Here is a 21,098-nt window from a genome sequence, read left to right as displayed (position 1 = left end):
CGAACCGAACCGGGGGTGTTCGTCTCATCCCTAATGAGGAGTATCAAGTACAATCCATTGTTGACTCCCGTAGGTTCCGTGGGCGCATACAGTACCTAGTGCATTGGAGGGGGTACAGTCCGGGGGTACGCTCTTGGGTCCCATCCTGCCCCTGTCCTCCTCTGTGATTTCCATAGACTTTTTCCCCTCAAGCCCGGTGGTCCTCCGAGGGGAGGGGTCGTTGAGGAGGGGGTACTGTCAGGGCTGGGCTCAGCCCTTTCTTCTATGAGCTGGCCGCTCAGCTGTCGGCTAATTGCCAGCTCCTTTCTCTCCACAGTGACTCAGCTGTTGATGATCTGCTCATCAGTCTTGGCTACTTAAAGCCGTCCAGCTCACTTCACCTCTGCCTTCGCCTTTGGTCACATCTCTGAGACTTTCTCCTGCGTTCCTGTTGAGGACTTGCTCGGCTGAAGTCCCTTCTGGCTCCTGATCCTGCTTGCTGTACTACTACGTTGATCTCTGGCTCTCTGACATTGGCATTGGCTGACTACCTGATCTGGTTACTGAACTCTGGCTATGTATTGACTACGCTTACTCTGTTTACCTTTTTATTATTAATAAACAAGTGTGATTAACTGTACTTCTGTCTCGGTCTGATTCATGGTTTCTGACAGGTCCTAAGGCCTGCCCTGAAAGTCTTGGGAGGGGGTGGACATGGAATTCTGACTTGGTTCGCCCTCTCTCATAGGGTCTCCCTTCAGTGGAGCCCCACCTAGCACTTGGGTTGGTCTGTTTTGGTAGAACTCCCAGCGAATGAGGTCTGTCTGGTTTCAGCCAGATGGACCATGTGAAGTTCCCCCAGTACCTGTCTGGAGCCTGACTGCCAATAGATATGGGGATCAGGGCTAGGGTCCTATCTCTTCAGAGGACATTTTGTGTTTTTACTTTTTGGTGTGTACTTTTTTTTTTTGCACCGCGTGGAGTGTGTTCACACACCACGGGCTTAAAAAAAAAAAAAACGGGTCTCCATAAACGCGGGTTCAATCCCGGTTGCTTTCGGAAACTGACCACTAGTGCCAGATCACTAACCCCCTCCATACCATGAGTACCCATCCCCTGCACCGGGTACCACACTTTATGACCAGCTGCAGTGTACCGCTCACTAGCACTAGCAACTGCATTACTCCTCCTGTTTGTCTTGTTGAGTAGACTTTTTCTAGTAGCTTTGCTTCATACCCCGCATGTGCTTTACTAACCCTAGTACTTACATAGTAGGTGAGGTTGAAAAAAGACACAAGTCCATCAAGTCCAACCTATGTGTGTGGTTATATGTCAGTATTACATTGTATATCCCTGTATGTTGCGGTCATCCGGGTGCTTATCTAATAGTTTTTTGAAATTATCGATGCTCCCCGCTGAGACCACCGACTGTGGAAGCGAATTCCACATACTTGCATACTTACAGTAAAGAACCCTCTACTTAGTTTAAGGTTAAACCTCTTTTCTTCTAATTTTAATGAGTGACCACGTGTCTTGTTAATCTCCCTTCCCCAAAAAAGTTTTATTCCTATTGTGGGGTCACCAGCACGGTATTTATACATTGAAATCATATCCCCTCTCAAGCATCTCTTCTCCAGAGAGAATAAGTTCAGTGTACCCAACCTTTCCTCATAACTAATATCCTCCAGACCCTAGCTTTGTTGCCCTTCTTTGTACTCGCTCCATTTCCAGTACATCCTTCCTGAGGACTGGTGCCCAGAACTGGACAGCATACTCTAGGAGCGGCCGGACCAGAGTCTTGTAGAGTGGGAGAATTATCGTTTTACCTCTGGAGTTGATCCCCTTTTTAATGCATGCCAATATTCTGTTTGCTTTGTTAGCAGCAGCTTGGCATTGCATGCCAGTGCTGAGCCTATCATCTACTAGGACCCCCAGGTCCTTTTCCATCCTAGATTCCCCCAGAGGTTCTCCCCCCAGTGTATAGATTACATCCATATTTTTGCCACCCCATTACAGGGGGTCCCCGACTTACGAACATCCGACTTACGAACGACCCCTACTTACGAACGGGGCCCGAATGACGTCACTGCTGGCCGAATCTTCCTCTCCTGAGCCTTTCCTCCGTTCCTGTCTTGGCTGCGGGTCCCCTTCGTCCTCCTGCCTGCCCATCCACAGGCCTGGTATGGTCCGGTGGCTTGCCAGGCCGCTGAAACTGCCCGTCGTGGCCGAGGCCTTGTGCGGCCTACGAAGCCTCCACGATCCCCGGTCTTTCCTACGCCGCTGCCCCGCGATGGTGCACCGCGGCCGGCCGGCCGGCCGGCCGGCCTGCCTGGCCTCTGATGGCTGCTTTCACCATCCATCTCCCTGCTGTGCCATACAGTGTACCTCTCTGCAGTCTCCTGTTGCTGCTGCCATGAAAATAGTGAGAGGGGAGAGCTGTGCTCAGCTGCGATCCTGGACTCCTGTTTTGGAAGTGACAGGGTCAATAAAGAGAACCTGTCACCTCCAATTGCTATCACACAGGGAATTGTTTCCTCCTGTGTGATAGCAATAAAGTTAAGTGAAAAAAAAATTGATAAAAAAAATAAAAATAAGAAATACAGTAATAATTAAATTAATAAAATTAAAAAAAAAATTAAAAAATGTAAAGAATAAGAAAAATAATATTAAAAATAAGAAAATTATACAAAAATAAAAAAAAGTAAACGACAAGCTACAAATAAATACAAATAAAAAAAAGTGATTAAAAAGTAAAAAAATAAAAGAAACAAAACATATTTGAACTAACCATGCCACCCCAGCCATCCGGTTGCCTTTCTCTGTTGATTTGGGTTTACATCCTGTCTCTGAGACTAGATTTGCACTTAAAAAAGGTACTGTTCCGACTTACAAACAAATTCGACTTAAGAACAAACCTACAGTCCCTATCCTGTTCGTAACCCGGGGACCCCCTGTATTTTACATTTTTCTACATTAAACCTCATTTACAATGTAGTTGCCCACCCCATTAATTTGTTCAAATCTTTCAGAGGTTTCCACATCCTGCAGAGAAGTTATTGCCCTGCTTAGCTTAGTATCGTCCGCAAATACAGAGATTGAACTGTTTAACCCATCCTTCAGGTCGTTTATGAACAAAATAAATAGGATTGGTCCCAGCACAGAATCCTGGGGGAACCCACTACCCACCTCTGACCATTCCGAGTACTCCCCATTTATCACCACCCTCTGTAGCCAGTTTTCAATCCATGTACTCACCCTATGGTCCATGCCAACGGACCTTATTTTGTACAGTGAACGTTTATGGGGAACTGTGTCAAATGCTTTTGCAAAATCCAGATACACCACGTCTACGGGCCTTCCTTTATCTAAATGGCAACTCACCTCCTCATAGAAGGTTAATAGATTGGTTTGGCAAGAACGATTCTTCATGAATCCATGCTGATTACTGCTACTGATACCATTCTCGTTACTAAAATCTTGTATATAGTCCCTTACCATCCCCTTCAAGAGCTTGCATACTATTGATGTTAGGCTAACTGGTCTGTAATTCCCAGGGATGTATGTTGGGCCCTTTTTAAATATTGGTGCCAAGTTCTTTCATACGCATGGAAACGATAATGCATCCCTTTAAATGACCTCAGATCAAGCCTAAAATAGTTGATGCAACTTTTACTGAAATGCTTCAGCAATACAGTTCAACATGAACAAACACTTCAAAGTGTTCCCCAACTATCTCTTGCTTAATAGACTGTCCAGTCATGGTGCTCTCCAAGACTAGATGATCCCCAGGCTCCCAGTGCTTCTGACGGACTACAAGGCACAGCAGTCCTCCCCCACAGCAATCAAGCCATCTCCTTCTTGAGCAGGCCGACGACTCTTGAACCCAGCCTTCCCACTTATTTGTATCACAGGTGGGTAGGTTGGGTCCAAAAAGCTCAGGAACAGCAGAACACATATTAACTCTTTTCCCCAGCCTGGGCCAGCCACTTCTTAACTAACTTTTCTGTAGGCTTCCTGCCTACATGCTAGCAGCTTGGTTCTAGGTGTACAAGCCCAGTCAACAAAAAGTGTACAGGTGTCTTTGTGCCTCCTGAAATCCGCCTCTGCTTATATGACTAGTGAAAATGAGCTTCTGAAATTAGCATAGGAAATACAGGTTTAAATTGTCTGTGCATTTGGTAGACATACAACAAAGTTCTGCCTGTAAAACATTTATTTTATATTGAGTAGAGCAACCCAAGGTGATAGTCTTAAGGGAACAAGTCCCCTCAGATAAGGATTCCTGACTGCCAATAGATATAAATGAGTGAGTTATTCACTTAATTAGGAATCATGGAAAAACAGTTTAGATTAATTCTACATCTTTGTGTAGTGCTACCCCTGCAGGGGCTGCTTGGTAATTTGGGTTCTCTATTCTGCATCTGCACGTTGGCTCCAAGAACACCCTCAGCCTCTCTGACACACCTGGTTAAATGAAAGTTACTGCAAGCACTTATAAGAACGAGTATAGATACCTTCAGCTTGACTGTGAATTAGCACCAATAAATAGACACAAGACAGTTTAGTAGTAAATTAACTCAATGTATTGGTACAGGTTAGAATAAATGGTGGTTTGAGCATATAGTATCCCACAAAAGTGAGTACACCCCTCACATTTTTGTAAATACTTTATTATATCCTTTCATGTGACAAAACTGAAGAAATTACACTTTGCTACAATGTAAAGTAGTGAGTGTACAGCTTGTATAACAGTGTAAATTTGCTGTCCCCTCACAATAACTCAACACACAGACATTAATTTTTAAACCGCTGGCAACAAAAGTGAGTACACCCCTAAGTGAAAATCTTCAAATTGGGCCCAAAGTGTCAGTATTTTGTGTGACCACCATTATTTTCCTGCACTGCCTTAACCCTCTTGGGCATGGAGTTCACCAGAGCTTAACAGGTTGCTACTGTAGTCATCTTCCACTCCTCCATGACAATATCACGGAGCTGATGGATGTTGAGACCTTGCGCTCCTCTACCTTATGTTTGAGGATGCCCCACAGATGCTCAATAGGGTTTAGGTCTAGAGACATGCTTGGCAAGTCCATCACCTTTACCCTCAGCTTCTTTAGCAAGGCAGTGGTTGTCTTGGAGGTGTGTTTGGGGTCATTATGTTGGAATACTGCCCTGCAGCCCAGTCTCCAAAGAGAGGGGATCATGCTCTGCTTCAGTATGTCACATTGGCATTCATGTTGGCATTCATGGTTCCCTCAATGAACTATAGCTCCCCAGTGCCGACAGCACTCATGCAGCCCAGACCATGACACTCCCACCACCATGCTTGACTGTAGACAAGACACACTTGTCTTTGTACTCTTCAACTGGTTGCCACCACACATCCTTGACACCATCTGAATCAAATAAGTTTATCTTGGTCTCATCAGACCACAGGACATGGTTCCAGTAATCTATGTCCTGTGGTCTGCTTGTCTTCAGAAAACTGTTGCTTTCCTGTGCATCATCTTTAGAAGAGGCTTCCTTCTAGGAAGACAGCCATGCAGACCAATTTGATGCAGTGTGCGGCATATGGTCCGAGCACTGACAGGCTGACCCCCCACCCCTTAAACCTCTGCAGCAATGCTGGCAACACTCATATGTCCATTTCCCAAAGACAACCTCTGGATATGACGCTGAGCATGTGCACTCAACTCCTTTGTTTGACCATAGCGAGGCTTGTTTTGAGTGGAACCTGTGCTGTTAAACTGCTGTATGCTCTTGGCCACCATGCTGCAGCTCAGTTTCAGGGTCTTGGCAATTTTCCTATAGTCTAGGCTATCTTTATGTAGAGCAACAATTCTTTTTTTCAGATCCTCAGAGAGTTCTTTGTCATGAGGTGCCATGTTGAACTTCCAGTGATCAGTATGAGAGAGTGAGAGCGATAACACCAAATTTAACACACCTGCTCCCCATTCACATCTGAGACCTTGTAACACTAAAAAGTCACATGACACCCGGGAGGTAAAATGGCTAATTGGGCCCAATTTGGACATTTTCACTTAGGAGTGTACTCAGTTTTGTTGCCAGTGATTTAGAAATCAATGGCTGCGTGTTGCGTTATTTTGAGGGGGCAGCAAATTTATACTGTTATACAAGCTGTACACTCACTACTTTACATTGTAGCAAAGTGTAATTTCTTCAGTGTTGTCATATGAAAAGATATAATAAAATATTTACAAAAATGTGAGGGGTGTACTCACTTTTGTGACATACTGTATATGCAAGCTCTGCTTCATGGTCGTGCTTTGCAGATGCTCTTATTTTACTGATGAAAGGGTCTACTGGAGGGGTATTGAATTTAAATTTACAGAGGCCGTTTAGTAAAATTTAGTTCCAGCAGAGGTCCAAATTTTATTTTGTTCTATGACTCAAATCCTTCACATCACAGCCCCCCTTTATATCACAGCCCCCCCCCCCTTTTTTTACATCTGTGCCCTCAGTTCAATTTCCCTTCACATCACATAGTCACACCCTTATTATCAGTGTCCACTGTCCCCCTTTCACATCTCCATCCCTCCCTCTTTATATCGCAAACCCCCTTCTTTACATTACAGGCCCATCTTACATTATCTTCAGTGCCTCCTTTACATGACAGCCCTCCCTTTACATAACAGTCCTCCCTTCGCATCAAATTCTTCCCCCGTTTACCTGTTTACATCAGTGTCCTCAGTCCCCCCTCACATCCCAGCCCCCCCCCCCATTACATCACTGACCTCTCCTTTATATTGGTATCCTCAGAGTCCCTTTTACATCAAACTCCTCTCCTTTACATTACAGTCCCCTCTTCATTTTACAGCTCCCATTTACATCACAGTCCCCAAATTTACATCACAGTCCCCGCTCTGTAGCAGTGTCCTTAGCTCCCCCCTCTTCACATCACAGTCCCAACTTTACATAATGTCCCTCTATTAACATTGCAGTCCTTTTATATGACAGACCCTTTCACATCACAGTCCCCCTCCTTACATCACAGACACCATCCCTCCCTTAAAACACGCTGCTCCCTTCATTTCAGTATCCCCAGATCTTTTTACATCAACTTCCCCTCTTCCAATAACAGCCCCCTTTCACAGTCCTACTTTTTGCAGAGCAGAGCAGAGGGAATGAAGCACAGCAGTTTTGGACAGAGGTTGGAGCTCCCCAGCTACAATCAGGTGGTTCATTTCTAGGTCCGCCTCAGTCCTACCAACCAATTACCTGCTTGTTAACTTAAAACGTTTGTGAGCTCCTGCCCCCCATCCACTCCTGCTGAGGCTCTAGCACTATGCCTTGCTGTGAGAGTGACAGCAGATTCAGTGGCATGGAGGGCAGTGGGGACACCCAGGAGCAGACACCTAGGTTACTAAGAGTTTAGTAAGTGGAGTTGTCTAAACAGGACCCTCACTCAGTCCATGTCCTGACTGTGGTCTGTCATTTAGTGATGCCTGGTCTAACTGATTAAAAACAATCTTAAATTTCCAGTTGCATAAAACACCCACGATACTACTGAGAGCCTACTGATACTACTAATAGCCCCTAACCATGTGATTTTTGCTTTATGCCACATGGTGAAGCTTGGGAGCAGCTTTTGTTTGTGTAGCACCCTACTAGGTAGGTGCTAGAAGAGAGTATAGTTTTGGTCTTTTTGCTTACCAGGAAGATGGTCAGGTAAAACGTAGAGTGCTCTCTGCCTAATGGGGAGTAGGATCTATTGGTTAGGTCTGCACATTTTGCTCAGGTGCAGATCAGCTTGTCTGACTGTCCCACACTGGTCCAATAGTAAGGCATATTGGACAGTGGGAGGGGACCTGGCAAGTGAGTGCACAGGCATTGTTACAGCCCAGGCTATTGGCAAAAGAAAAATGCTGCATTGCTTGCTGGGATACTGTATAAATGCCAAGAGCACGTGTGCTCAGGAGTGGAGTCGGAGAGCAGGGTCCAGGAGGGAGGGGGCGGCTGCCCCTGTTCCGTGGAGGCTGTAGTGCAGCCTTGGGTGGTCAATCCAAGGGCCTGAAGTTAGAGAGGAGCTGAACCCAGAGGTCCTGCAAAGCTGACTGGAAGGGGGACACCAGGAAGTACAGATCTGTGTCTTTGGGCCTGTCCTGTGAGGGCCACCCCTTCAGATAGAGAAGTCAGTGGACGGGTGTCAGTAAAGGGGATGCTAGAGAGTATCCTGAAGATAAAGTAGTTTCATCAAGTCTGCTACTAGTGAGAGCAAGAAGACTTAATTCTTTCATACATGTGGCATTATGGTTAAAGCAGTGTGTGCTTACACAAATCTTCTGGTGAGGCCAAGTAAGAGTTGTCCTTGTTCATTGTGAATAGTTTAAGTTGGAGTATCCCACTAATTCCTTCCTCCAACCAAGTTTCAAAATAAATATAAAAACACAAATACCCTGGACTAGTTATTGAGTAACGAGCAAGCGGGAATAAGGTGGGAATAAGTGAAAACCCCTTCTTTTTATGGTTTTTGTTTGAATAGGAACTTGGATGGGGATAAGGAACATAGGATACCCTTAGTGAAATGTAACTGGAACAACTTTAGCACTCGTCAATTTCTGGCTGTGCTTTACACTGTGCACTTGTGGCTACTCTCCACACACTGCTGGCTGCACTTGACTGTCCCACAGGATTCCTTATATCAATAGTCACTGCACCTCCTTAGGAGATTGAAAACACCGCTCTGTCACTTCTCCTCAGTAGAAAAGCCACACTCAGCCACAGGATCATTGGTTGCCTTCCGCCAATATCCGCAGGCTTCACCTGGTGAGGGAGATGTAGGCTCACACCACTATAGGACATTTGGACTTCTTCCCATTAACTTTCTCCTGGCTCTCTTCAGTGAGCCTTCTCCTGACCTCCTGAACCAGTTCAATCCCTCTCCAGTGAGCCTCCTCTTAAACCAAGTTCAAAAGCTCCTTGGTAGGCCCCCCAGATAAACCTAGCTGGAACCTCAATATTTTCACTTTTCTGTAGGCACACCTCCCTAAGGATAGTTTGGAGTCTCATAAATATTTAGGCTGTCTGTCCTGCTCTCCCTCCCACTATACTTTTAGAAGCATGTAGAAGATGGGGGGGGGGGGGGGTAGAAGAGCAGCAGCCTGGGAAGCCCTGAGCACTCAATCCTTGCTTCACTGTTTAGAGGGGAGCCAAACTAAATCTTCCTAGCAGCCTGCCCCTAAACTAGGAGGGTGCTACATACAGATACAGATACACTCTTTCAATAAAGGGTAAAGGGTGCCTTTACTTCTTGCCCACCAGTCATGGGAAGCACCAACTGAATTCTTAGCCTGATAAATGATTATATAAAAAGAGTGGTTAGCCTCGCAGCACTAGTGTGCGCAGTTCAAATGTCATACAGGACTTTATCTGCAAGGAGTTTTCTTCAGGTACTCAGATTTTCCCCCACACTCCAACGATAGACCTAGTAGTGTTTTCATTTCCCTCCATCCACTTGTATATTTAAGTAACACATAGAGATCTTGTAATTATATGGAATCATGTCTCAATATTGGATGAACCATAGTTATTCAGGTTGAAAAAAGAAACAAGTCCATCTAGTTCAACCAATACAAAAAAAAAAAAAAATCATACAATCCCATATACACAATCCTTCACCCACAATTGATCCAGAGTAAGGCAAAAAACCCCAGCAAAGCATGATCCAATTTGCTACAGCAGGGGAAAAAAATTCCATCCTGATCCCCCGAGAGGCAATCAGATTTTCCCTTGATCAACTTTACCTATAAATGTCAGTACCCAGTTATATTATGTACATTTAGGAAAGAATGCAGGCCTTTTTTAAAGCAATCTACTGAGCTGGCCAGAATCAGCTCTGGAGGGAGTCTATTCCACATTTTCACAGCTCTTACTGTGAAGAACCCCTTTCGTATTTGGAGATAAAATATTTTTTCCTCTAGACGTAAAGAGTGCCTCCTTGTTCTCTGTGATGACCTTAACCACTTTCGGACCGCCCACCGTCGTTATATGTTGGTAATTTGAAGAGGAATATCTTTGTTATGGCAGCAGCTAGCTGCTATAACCCCAGTATCCTCTTCTTCAGCGGGCGGTCCGCTTCAAGATAAAAGTGGTCTCTGCGGCAGATTCGCAGCGAGATCACTTTTATCAGCAGCGGGAGAGGGGCCCCCCTTCCACCACACTCCGGTGCTCTCCACTACTTACCGGAGCCATTGGTAGTGGCGGAGGGGATCGGATCCTCTCCCTAGCCTGACATGGAGACAAGGGGAAGATGGCCCCCACCGTCTGCATATCATTGCAGGGCAGAAGCGACGTCAAAACGTCACTTCCGCCCATAGCTCTTAAAAGGCCATTTTTAAAAAAAAAATTTTTAAATGACAACAATTTTTATTGCATTTTAGTGTAATTATGAGATCTGCGGTCTATTTGACCCCAGATCTCATATTTAAGAGGTCCTGTCATGTTTTTTTTCTATTACAAGGGATGTTTACATTCCTTATAATAGGAATAAAAGTGACACATTTTTTTTCAAAAGAACAATGTAAAAATAAAAAATAAAAGGTAAAATAAGTAATAATATATATATAATAAATAATAAGTAATGCCCGCATATGAAAACGGCATTCAAACCACACATGTGAGATATTGCTGTGATCGGTAGAGAGAGAGCAATAAATCTAGCCTTAGACCTCCTCTGTAACTTAAAACATGCAACCTGTAGATTTTTTTAAATGTCGCCTATGGAGATTTATAAGGGTAGAAGTTTGTCGCCATTCCACGAGCAGGCACAATTTTGAAGCGTGACATGTTGGGTATCAATTTACTTGCCATAACATTATCTTTCACAATATAAAAAAAAATGGGCTAACTTTACTGTTGTCTTATTTTTTAATTCAAAAAAGCGTATTTTTTCCAAAAAAAGTGTGCTTGCGCAAATACGGTGTGACGGAAAGTATTGCAACGACAGCCACTTTATTCTCTAGGGTGTTAGGAAAAAAATATATATAATGTTTGGGGGGGTCTAAGAAATTTTCTAGCAAAAAAAACTGTTTTTAACTTGTAAACAACAAATCTCAGAAAGAGACTCGGGCCTTAAGTGGTTAAAGTGAATAACTCAACACCAAGTTCACTATATGGACCACTTATGTATCTGTACATGTTGATCATATACCCCCTTAATCTCCTCTGAATAAATTCAGTTCCTCTAATCTTTCCTCATGGCTGAGCACCTCCATGCCTCTTATCTGTTTGGTTGCCCTTCTATGCACTTTCTCCAGTTCCCCTATATCCTTTTTGAGAACTGGTGCTCAAAACTGAACTGCATATTCCAGATGAGGTCTTACTAATGATTTGTACAGGGGTAAAATGATATCTCTGTCTGGAGTCCATACCTCTCTTAATACAAGAAAGGACTTTGCTCACTTTGGAAACCTCAGCTTGGCATTGACTGCCGTTGTTAAGCTTATGATCTACCAAAACCCCCAGTTCCTTCTCCACTATGGATTCCCCCAGTTGTACTCCCCTAGTATGTATGATGCATGCATATTCTTAGCTCCCAAGTTCATAACTTTATTTATCAACATTAAACCTTATTTGCCACTCAGTTGACCAATGAAAGTGCATTGAGGTCGGCTTTTAAGATGGAGACATTCTGTAAGGACATTATTCCACTGCATAGATGGTGTCATCTGCAAAAGACTGAAAAGGTACTTTTAATCCCAGACCCTATATCATTTATAAAGATATTAAAAAGTAAGGGTCCGGGGCGTGGCCAAGATGGCGAGGTGAGTGGCTGCGTTTTTAGAGAGCTCCGCACATCACTACAAACAATCCGGATCCATCAGCCTCCAATCTTATCCTGACACATCCCTGCTGCCTGTGGGGGATCCGCAGGTCTCCCGACTGCTGAGGGGAGAGAAGAGTTTTTGATCCTGGGCAGTGATCGAGGCCCGCCGGACGTCCCCGGCCTACCTCGCAGTACTAGGCTGCAGCCGCGGCCTTTCCTGGCGGACCGTGCCGCGGGTCGGAGGATCCTTGGCGCGATCGGCGCCTCAGACGACCATCACAGCCCGCTGCGGCCCGCTGGTGGAGGCTGAACGGCGGGCATGGGCCTGGCCATAAAATACCGAACCGGACCTGATCCCCTCCTCGCCCCCCACGAACGACTAGACCGCAACTGCGGCCTTTCCTGAGAACCCAGGGCCGCCGGATCGCCTGGGGGGGTGACTGATCCCGGGTGCCTGGAGGAGGGGGCCCTAAGACGGCTGGAGGCCTCTACCTGGACAGCGGAACAGGCCCTAGACCATCTCCATCCCTGACACCCTGGGTGAGGCGCTCTGTGGGTGAGCTGAATGTTCCTGGAGGCCTGCGGAAGCCTGAAGAGGATCGCTCCTGTACTACTTAACTAGCAGGTGAGGGGAAAGACTCTCTGGGGGGCACGTATAGCTCTGCACCTATTGCCTGAATACCCCTGAACCCACTGACAGGCTCCCACGGCCAGCTACTGAATATCGCCCAGATCAGGGCTTCGGAATTCTGAATGAGGTGCAGGTCATCTAGTGCAAAATACAGTAAAGGGGGCAAAAGGCTGACCTTTCCGCCACAGTCGGACTTCCCTCAAACGCCCACCTGTCCCACTCCGGAGGCCCACACCACACGTAGCGCCCATAGAGCCTCACAGACAAGCATCATGGAGTCGGACAACTCTCGTCCCCCCTGGCTGGCGGAGGTCATGGCGGCCATCGCAACTTGCCAATCCACGCTAACAACAAAAATTGAAGCTGTCCAGCTGGATATGGGTCTAATCCGCCAAGATATAGACAAAATCAGGTCGCGAGTTACTGAGACAGAACAAAGACTGAGTATCACTGAAGACACCATGGCGGAACATGGAGTAACACTCCGTACGCTTCAAACCAAAGTAAAGGCCCTAGAATACAGAGCTGAAGACGCGGAGAACAGAAATCGGCGCAATAATCTTCAGGTTATTGGTTTACCGGAGGGGACGGAGGGGAACAATCCTACCTCCTTCATAGAAGGCTTGCTGCGTGACCTTCTACCGGAGGCCCCATGGTCATCCTACTATACAGTTGAGAGGGCACACCGTATGCCGCCTAAGCCAGGGCCTCCTGGATCCCCTCCCCGCACCTTCATACTTCGTCTCCTTAACTTTAGAGACAGAGATGAAGTTCTTCGCTCCTCCAGAAATGTTGGGGACCTCAGATTCCAGAACACTAAATTGATGATTTTCCCTGACTACTCGGTGGAGACCCAGAAACTCAGGAAATCGTTTGACCAAGTTAAAGCAGCATTGAGATCACGCAACATTCACTACAGTATACTCTTCCCTGCTCATCTGAGGGTCCAGGAGTGGATTTTTCACCACACCGAGAGAGGCCTCTGCCTGGCTGGACTCATTACCACAGATCCGCTGAACGACTAACCGGTATGTACCGAATGACCTCTTCATTGTCTACTCACAACAACCTGGGCCCAGGTTTGAGTTAATACACGAACTGCTCCATGGATGACTTAGTTTCGTTGCGCAGGTTGTGCCCAGTTCAACCCCATGGTGTGTTCGAACTTGAGGGGGGGTAACTAACTATCCCCTACCAGGAAATTATAAATTAATGCCCCTGCCAAAGAATTTGGTCAGGAGACTGTTGAGATATGAAGCTTCTTGGCACTTGCATGTCCCCTTGGGGAGCACTGAAGTTCCTGTTCTGGGTACCCTCTTAATGATGGATCGACTTTACTGTGGGGTCGTAATATGGTTTACTTCTCCTCTGTTTGACTTTTAACACCTCACAGCCTGTTACAGTCCATTAGCAGAGATCTCACATTTGGAAAGCCGCTTGAACTGCTGCTTACCCCCCCGTGTGAAGCCTCGGGGGGTTAGGCTCGCCTCTTCCATGGACCCCCTGTTGCAGCCGGCGAGCTGAATCGGTTTGGGATTGGAGCCCGCCTCAGTTTGGGGGGGTCGGGTAGGGTGGGTGGTGGCGTCAAGTTCCCCTAATGGGGCTATTTTAATTTACGTTAGATATTCGTCTGTTTTCAGTTTGGTTTTGTTTTTGTTTTATAATTGCACTAAAAAAATTGACTCATCAGCATTGCAATGTTTCCAGGTGTGTCCGTTATGGGTCCGGGGGTCCAGTTCAGGAGCCGTGACCTACATTGATCCTAATATTATTATCATTCTGAGTAACCATGTCCTCCCTTAACATCATTACCTGGAACACTAGGGAACTGAACTCCCCGGTCAAACGTTCCCTGGTGTTCCAATTTATTAAAGCATATAACCCACATATATGTGTGTTCCAGGAAACGCACCTAATAGGAAGTAGGGTTCTGGCCCTAAAAAAACCGTGGGTGGGCTACCACTACCACTCTACACACTCCACTTTCTCCAGGGGTGTTACTATCCTGATACTGAAATCTCTTCCTTTCCGGCTCCTGGATTTGGCCCTGGACCCTGATGGTCGATATGTTATCATCCATGCTAAAATATATTTTTTAACGTGGACCATTGTGGGCTTGTATTTGCCTCCTCCGGCTTCATTGCTGGTGCTCAATCAGATCACCAGCAAGATAGCCGACTTTGCATCTGATAACAATATCATACTGGGTGATTTTAATCTGGTCCATGACCCGGATCTTGATAGACTGACGTCTGCGGGACATCGTTCCTCTGGGTTGACTGAGTGGGCGGATACTTATGGCCTGACAGAGGCGGCTCTAGGCTTTGAGAGGCCTTAGGCAAAACTTAGACATGAGGCCCCACTCACGTCCATAATGGGAAAAATACTAAAAATTAACTGGGGTATGGGTAAGGCAATCATTTGGGGTTCAGGAGTGGGGCTAACAATTTAGGTGTGCTGTAACCTGTAGTGTTCAGATCTACAGCTCACAGAACACTGACATGATCAGCGAGCTGTGATTTAAAAACATTTTAAAAAATAGCATTAAAAGGGGTTGTAAACCCTTGTTTTAAAAAAAATATAATAACAAACATATACTTACCTCTACTGTGCAGTTCGTTTTGAACAGAGTGGCCCCGAACATCCTCTGCTGGGGTCCCCCAACAGCGTTCGCAGCTCCTCCCCACATTGGGAAGCCACCTAGGAGAAGCGCTCTCCTGGGAGGTTACCTTGCGGGCGCGCTCCCGTGTCCAGCATTTGCGTCCATAGACACAGAATGCTGGACTCAGCCCGGCTCCCCGGGTCATTGGATTTGATTGACAGCAGTGGGAGCCAATGGCTGCGCTGCTATCAATCTATCCAATCAAGAGCCGAGAACCCCAGGCAGAGAGGTAGAGTGCATCTCCAGCGTGGGGATGAACGGGCTCAGGTGAGTAAAATGGGGGGGGCTGCTGAGTGACAGAAGTTTTTTCACACTAATGCATAGGATGCATTAAGGTGAAAAAACATGAGGGTTTACAACCTCTTTAAATAATAGAAAGAAATCTTAGAACTTACCTATTTTATGTGAAACTTGTGCTTTTTTTTCCACAGATGCTCAGTTCTGGGTTTAACTTGAGATAAGCAGTGTACAGGGGACAGCAGGGCAGAGCACAGGAGGTCAGGAGACAATACGGGGGGGGGGGGGCAGCAGGGCACATTATGGGGCACACGGTAGAACATGAGGCACACAGCAGAACATTGGGCACATCATGGGGCACACAGCAGAACATGGGGCACATCATGGGGCACACAACAGAACATTAGGCACGTCATGGGGCACACAGCAGAACCTTGGGCACATCATGGGGCACACAGCAGAACATGGGGCACATCATGGGGCACACAGCAGAACATGGGGCACATCATGGGGCACACAGCAGAGCCTTGAGAACATCATGGGGCACAGAGCAGAACACTGGCCACATCATGGGGCACACAGCAGAACCTTTGGCACATCATGGGGCACACAGCAGAACATGGGGCACACAGCAGAACATGGGGCACATAGCAGAACCTTGAGAACATCATGGGGCACACAGCAGAACATGGGGCACATCATGGGTCTCACAGCAGGGCATAGGACACACAGCAGGGCATAGGACACACAGCAGGGCATGCAACACATCACAGGGCTCACAGAAAAACATGAGGTACATCATAGGGCTCAAAGCAGAACATGGGGCACTTTAAGGGGCTCACGGATGGGCATGGGGCACACTATGGGGCAAGCAGCATAACATGGGGTACACAGCAAGGCTTATCACAAGTAGGGATGAGCCGAACACCCCCCGGTTCGGTTCGCACCAGAACCCGCGAACGGACCGAAAGTTCGCACGAACGTTAGAACCCCATTGACGTCTATGGGACTCGAACGTTCGAAATCAAAAGTGCTCATTTTAAAGGCTAATTTGCATGGTATTGTCCTAAAAAGGGTTTGGGGACCCGGGTCCTACCCCAGGGGACATGTATCAATGCAAAAAAAACTTTTAAAAACGGCCGTTTTTTCGGGAGCAGTGATTTTAATGATGCTTAAAGTAAAAAAAAAAAGTGAAATATTCCTTTAAATATCGTACCTGGGGGGTGTCTATAGTATGCCTGTAAAGTGACGCGTGTTTCCCATGTTTAGAACAGTCCCTGCACCAAATGTCATTTTTAAAGGAAAAAATCTCATTTAAAACTGCTTGCGGGTTTAATGTCATGTCGGGTCATGGCAATATGGATGAAAATCAGTGAGACAAACGGCATGGGTACCCCCCAGTCCATTACCAGGCCCTTTGGGTCTTGTATGGATATTAAGGGGAACCCCGCACCCAAATTAAAATAAGGAAAGGTGTGGGGCCACCAGGCCCTATATACTCTGAACAGCAGTGCAAACAAGACAGGGACTGTAGGTTTGTTGTTAAGTAGAATCTGTTTGTAATTTTGAACATTTTTAACGTGTTTAGCTCCAGCCAAAAAATCTTTTCTAAGCTTTTTGGAAAACATAGGGAAGGGTTATCACCCCTGTGACATTTGTTTTGCTGTCTTTCCTCCTCTTCAGAAGATTTCACCTCACTTTTTTGTCCCAATGAAAAATGTTTTTTGAAAATTTGGGTTTTTTTGTGGAACAAGGATTGGAAAGCATCAGTGGAAAGGAGAAATTGTTTTCCCATATTAACTCTTACAGGAGAGAATTTCCCTTCCTAGGGGTAGATTTCATCTCACTTCCTGTTGTCTCCTTCCGTTTGCAAGTAGGAGTCATTTGTAAGTTAGATGTTTGAAAGTAGGGTCCTGCCCTATATACTCAGCAGAAATTTGGGCCTTAGGTATTGCTGTGGCCACAACACTGTAAGCCCTCACAGGGCCCTGCTGTGAAATATTAGATCAAGAATTGTAATTACATGCCCCTGTTGAACAGGAGCTGAAAAATTAGGCCTTAGGCACTGGTGCTGGTGCCACAACACTGCAACCCCTCACAGACACTCTAGTTGGAACGCAGGAATGAGCCCTGCTGCAAAGTATTGCTTCAAAAATTGTAATTACACGCCCCTGTTAGACAGGGGCAGAAAAATTGGGCCTTAGGCACTGGTGCTGGTGCCACAACACTGCAACCCCTCACAGACACTCTAGTTGGAACGCAGGAACGAGCCCTGCTGCAAAGTATTGCTTCAAAAATTGTAATTACACGCCCCTGTTAGACAGGGGCAGAAAAATTGGGCCTTAGGCACTGGTGCTGGTGCCACAACACTGCAACCCCTCACAGACACTCTAGTTGGAACGCAGGAACGAGCCCTGCTGCAAAGTATTGCATCAAAAATTGTAATTACACGCCCCTGTTAGACAGGGGCAGAAAAATTGGGCCTTAGGCACTGGTGCTGGTGCCACAACACTGCAACCCCTCACAGACACTCTAGTTGGAATGCAGGAACGAGCCCTGCTGCAAAGTATTACATCAAAAATTGTAATTACACGCCCCTGTTAAACAGGGGCTGAAAAATTGGGCCTTAGGCACTGGTGGTGGCGCCCAGAACCAAAAATGTTCTTACAAGCTATCAGCGTGATGATTGAGGAGGAAGAGGATAATTACTCAGGGATAGTCACTCAGCATCAGCATAGGCAGTCTTTGAAGGGATCTGAGATTTCAAAAAAAATTATTCGGTTACATCAGCATCAGGTGCTTGGTAGCTGGTGGTGATCCAAGACTCATTCATTTTTATGAAGGTCAGCCGATCGACCGAGTCGGTGGACAGACGCACCCTGTGATCGGTTACCACGCCTCCAGCAGCACTGAATGTGCGTTCCGAAAGAACGCTGGATGCAGGACAGGCCAGTAGCTCAATTGCATACTGTGCAAGCTCTGGCCAGTGATCCATCCTCAAGACCCAGTAACCCAGAGGATTTTCGGTGGGAAAGGTGTCCAAGTCTGATCTTGCCCCTAGGTATTCCTGCACCATATAAAACAGACGCTGGCGATGGTTGCTGGAACCGATCATACCTTGGGGCTGCGGACCAAAAAATTGTCTGAACGCATCGGTCAGACGGCCACCTTCTCCACCGCTCCTTCTTTGACTGACCGAAGCCTCAGCAACACGTTGTCCAGAAACAGGAGTTTGTAACCTCCCAGTCTCTGGGAACGCGTTGCACAGACCTTTCTGCAAGGCCTCCCGAAGATGTTTCATCCTCTGCTCCCTCTGCGATGGCAAGATAAGGTCCGCAACCTTACCCTTGTAACGTGGATCAAGGAGGGTTGCCAGCCAGTATTGGTCCTTCTCCTTGATACCACGAATACGAGGATCCTTACGCAGGCTTTGCAGGATCAGGGAGGCCATGCAGCGTAGGTTTGCTGAGGCATTCGGTCCGGAGTCCTCTGGGTCACTAAGAACGACATGGTCCGCAGCCACCTCCTCCCAGCCACGTACAAGTCCATGTGTTTCTTGGGACTGATCCCTTAAAGACTGCTGCTGATGCTGAGTGCCAGGCTCCACCTCCATACTGACACAATCTTCCTCCTCCTCCTCTTCCTCCTCGTCCTCTTCCTGTGTGATCGGCGGGCACGCAGGAACACTGTCTGGATAAAGGGGGCCTTGAGAGCTAAGGAAGTCCTCCTCTTCCTGCCTCTGTTCTGCCTCAAGTGCCCTGTCCATTATTCCACGCAGCGTGTGCTCCAACAGGTGGACAAGGGGGACAGTGTCACTGATGCATGCACTGTCACTGCTCACCATCCTCGTGGCCTCCTCGAATGGTGACAGGACAGTGCATGCATCCCTGATCATGGCCCACTGGCGTGGGGAAAAAAAACCAAGCTCCCCTGACCCTGTCCTGGTGCCATAGTCGCACAGGTACTCATTGATGGCCCTCTGCTGCGTGTGCAGCCGCTGCAGCATGGCCAACGTTGAGTTCCACCTGGTGGGCATGTCACAGATTAGGCGGTTCTTGGGCAGGTTAAACTCCTTTTGGAGGTCCGTCAGCCGAGCACTGGCATTATATGACCGGCGGAAATGCACACAGACTTTCCTGGCCTGCCTCAGGACATCCTGTAAGCCCGGGTACCTGCCCAAGAACCGCTGCACCACCAAGTTAAGGACGTGAGCCAAACAGGGCACATGGGTCATTTGTCCCTGTCGGAGGGCAGAGAGGAGGTTGGTGCCATTGTCGCAAACCACCATTCCTGCCTTAAGTTGGCGTGGCGTCAACCACCTCTGAACCTGCCCCTGCAGAGCTGACAAAACCTCTGCCCCAGTGTGGCTCCTGTCCCCCAAGCACACCAGCTCAAGCACCGCATGGCATCTTTTGGCCTGCGTACTTGCGTAGCCCCTTGAACGCCTACGGAGCACCGCTGGTTCTGAGGAAGAGGCCATAGAGGAAGAAGAAGAGGAGGGGGTGGAGGAGAGAGGTGTGTCACAATCAGCATTTTGGAGGCGTGGTGGCGGAACAACCTCCAACACTACTGCACCTTGTCCTGCATCCTTCCCAGCTGCCAGCAGAGTCACCCAATGCGCCGTGAAACTTAGGTAACGTCCCTGTCCATGCCTGCTGGACCATGAGTCAGCGGTAATATGCACCTTACCGCTGACCGCCCTGTCCAGCGAGGCATGGACATTGCCTTCCACATGCCGGTAGAGAGCCGGAATCGCCTTCCGTGAGAAAAAGTGGCGTTTGGGTACCTGCCACTGAGGAACCGCACATTCCACAAACTCACGGAAGGGGGCAGAGTCTACCAACTGAAAAGGCAGCAGTTGAAGTGCTAGCAATTTTGCCAAGCTAGCATTCAACCGCTGGGCATGTGGATGGCTGGGAGCAAACTTCTTTCGGCGGTGCAGCAGCTGGGGCAGGGAAATTTGCCTGGTACAATCTGACGACGGTGTACCAAAAGCAGATTGCCCACAAGTACTTGGCTGTGACACACCTAATTCTACACCTTCATTCCTCTCACTGCAGGTCTCAGAGAGGACTGAAGGTCTAGTGGGGTTGGAAATCTCAGCTGATGAGGAGCAAGGAGAGATCCTCTTTGTTCTTTGGTGTGGGTCTTTTAGATACGCTTGCCAACGAACTGCATGGCAGGTCAACATATGTCTGGTCAAGCATGTGGTACCCAAGCGGGAGATGTTTTGGCCACGCGAGATACGCTTGAGACATATGTTGCAAATAGCAGCGGTGCGATCTGATGCACTCGTCTCAAAAAAGGCCCACACCAAAGAACTTTTTGAATAACGCGCAGAGACTGCAGCGCCCTGCACATGTGGAGCTTTGGGGTGTGATGCAGTCAATGTGCTGCCCTTAGGCTGGCCCCTGGAGGGCATCCTGCCTCGTTGGTGATGTGCCGCCGCCTCCTCCTCCTCCTCCTCCTCCTCCTCCTCCTCCTCCTCCTCTCTCCTATCAGGCACCCACGTTGAGTCAGTGACCTCATCATCCCCTCCCTCCTCATCACTGGAGCAAACCTGGCAGTATGCTGCAGCAGGGGGAGCATGACTGCCAGATTGCTGTCCTTCTTGGGCACCCCCTCTGTCCGCGCTCATGTTACTGCCTTCATCGAGCTCAGTATCGTCATCAGAGCCTTCCAAACGCTGGGCATCCTCCTGGAGCATGTACCCAACACTGTGGTCAAACAGTTCGAGGGAATCCTCATGAGGACATGGTGGAGCTAGGGAAGGAGTCACTGATGACATTGAGCTGAGGGAAGAG

The 21,098-nt window shown here is 47.5% G+C and overlaps 1 protein-coding gene across 8 annotated transcripts in view; it reads left to right on the top strand.

Moving 5' to 3' along the window:
* Positions 1–21,098, top strand: part of LOC141139448 (thyroglobulin-like) — a 152,548-nt gene that overhangs the window by 118,396 nt on the left and 13,054 nt on the right. The window lies entirely within an intron of this gene.

The sequence above is a fragment of the Aquarana catesbeiana genome, linkage group LG04, assembly GCF_042186555.1.
Source record: "Aquarana catesbeiana isolate 2022-GZ linkage group LG04, ASM4218655v1, whole genome shotgun sequence".
NCBI lineage: Eukaryota > Metazoa > Chordata > Amphibia > Anura > Ranidae > Aquarana > Aquarana catesbeiana.
This window is presented reverse-complemented; position numbering and strand designations above follow the sequence as displayed.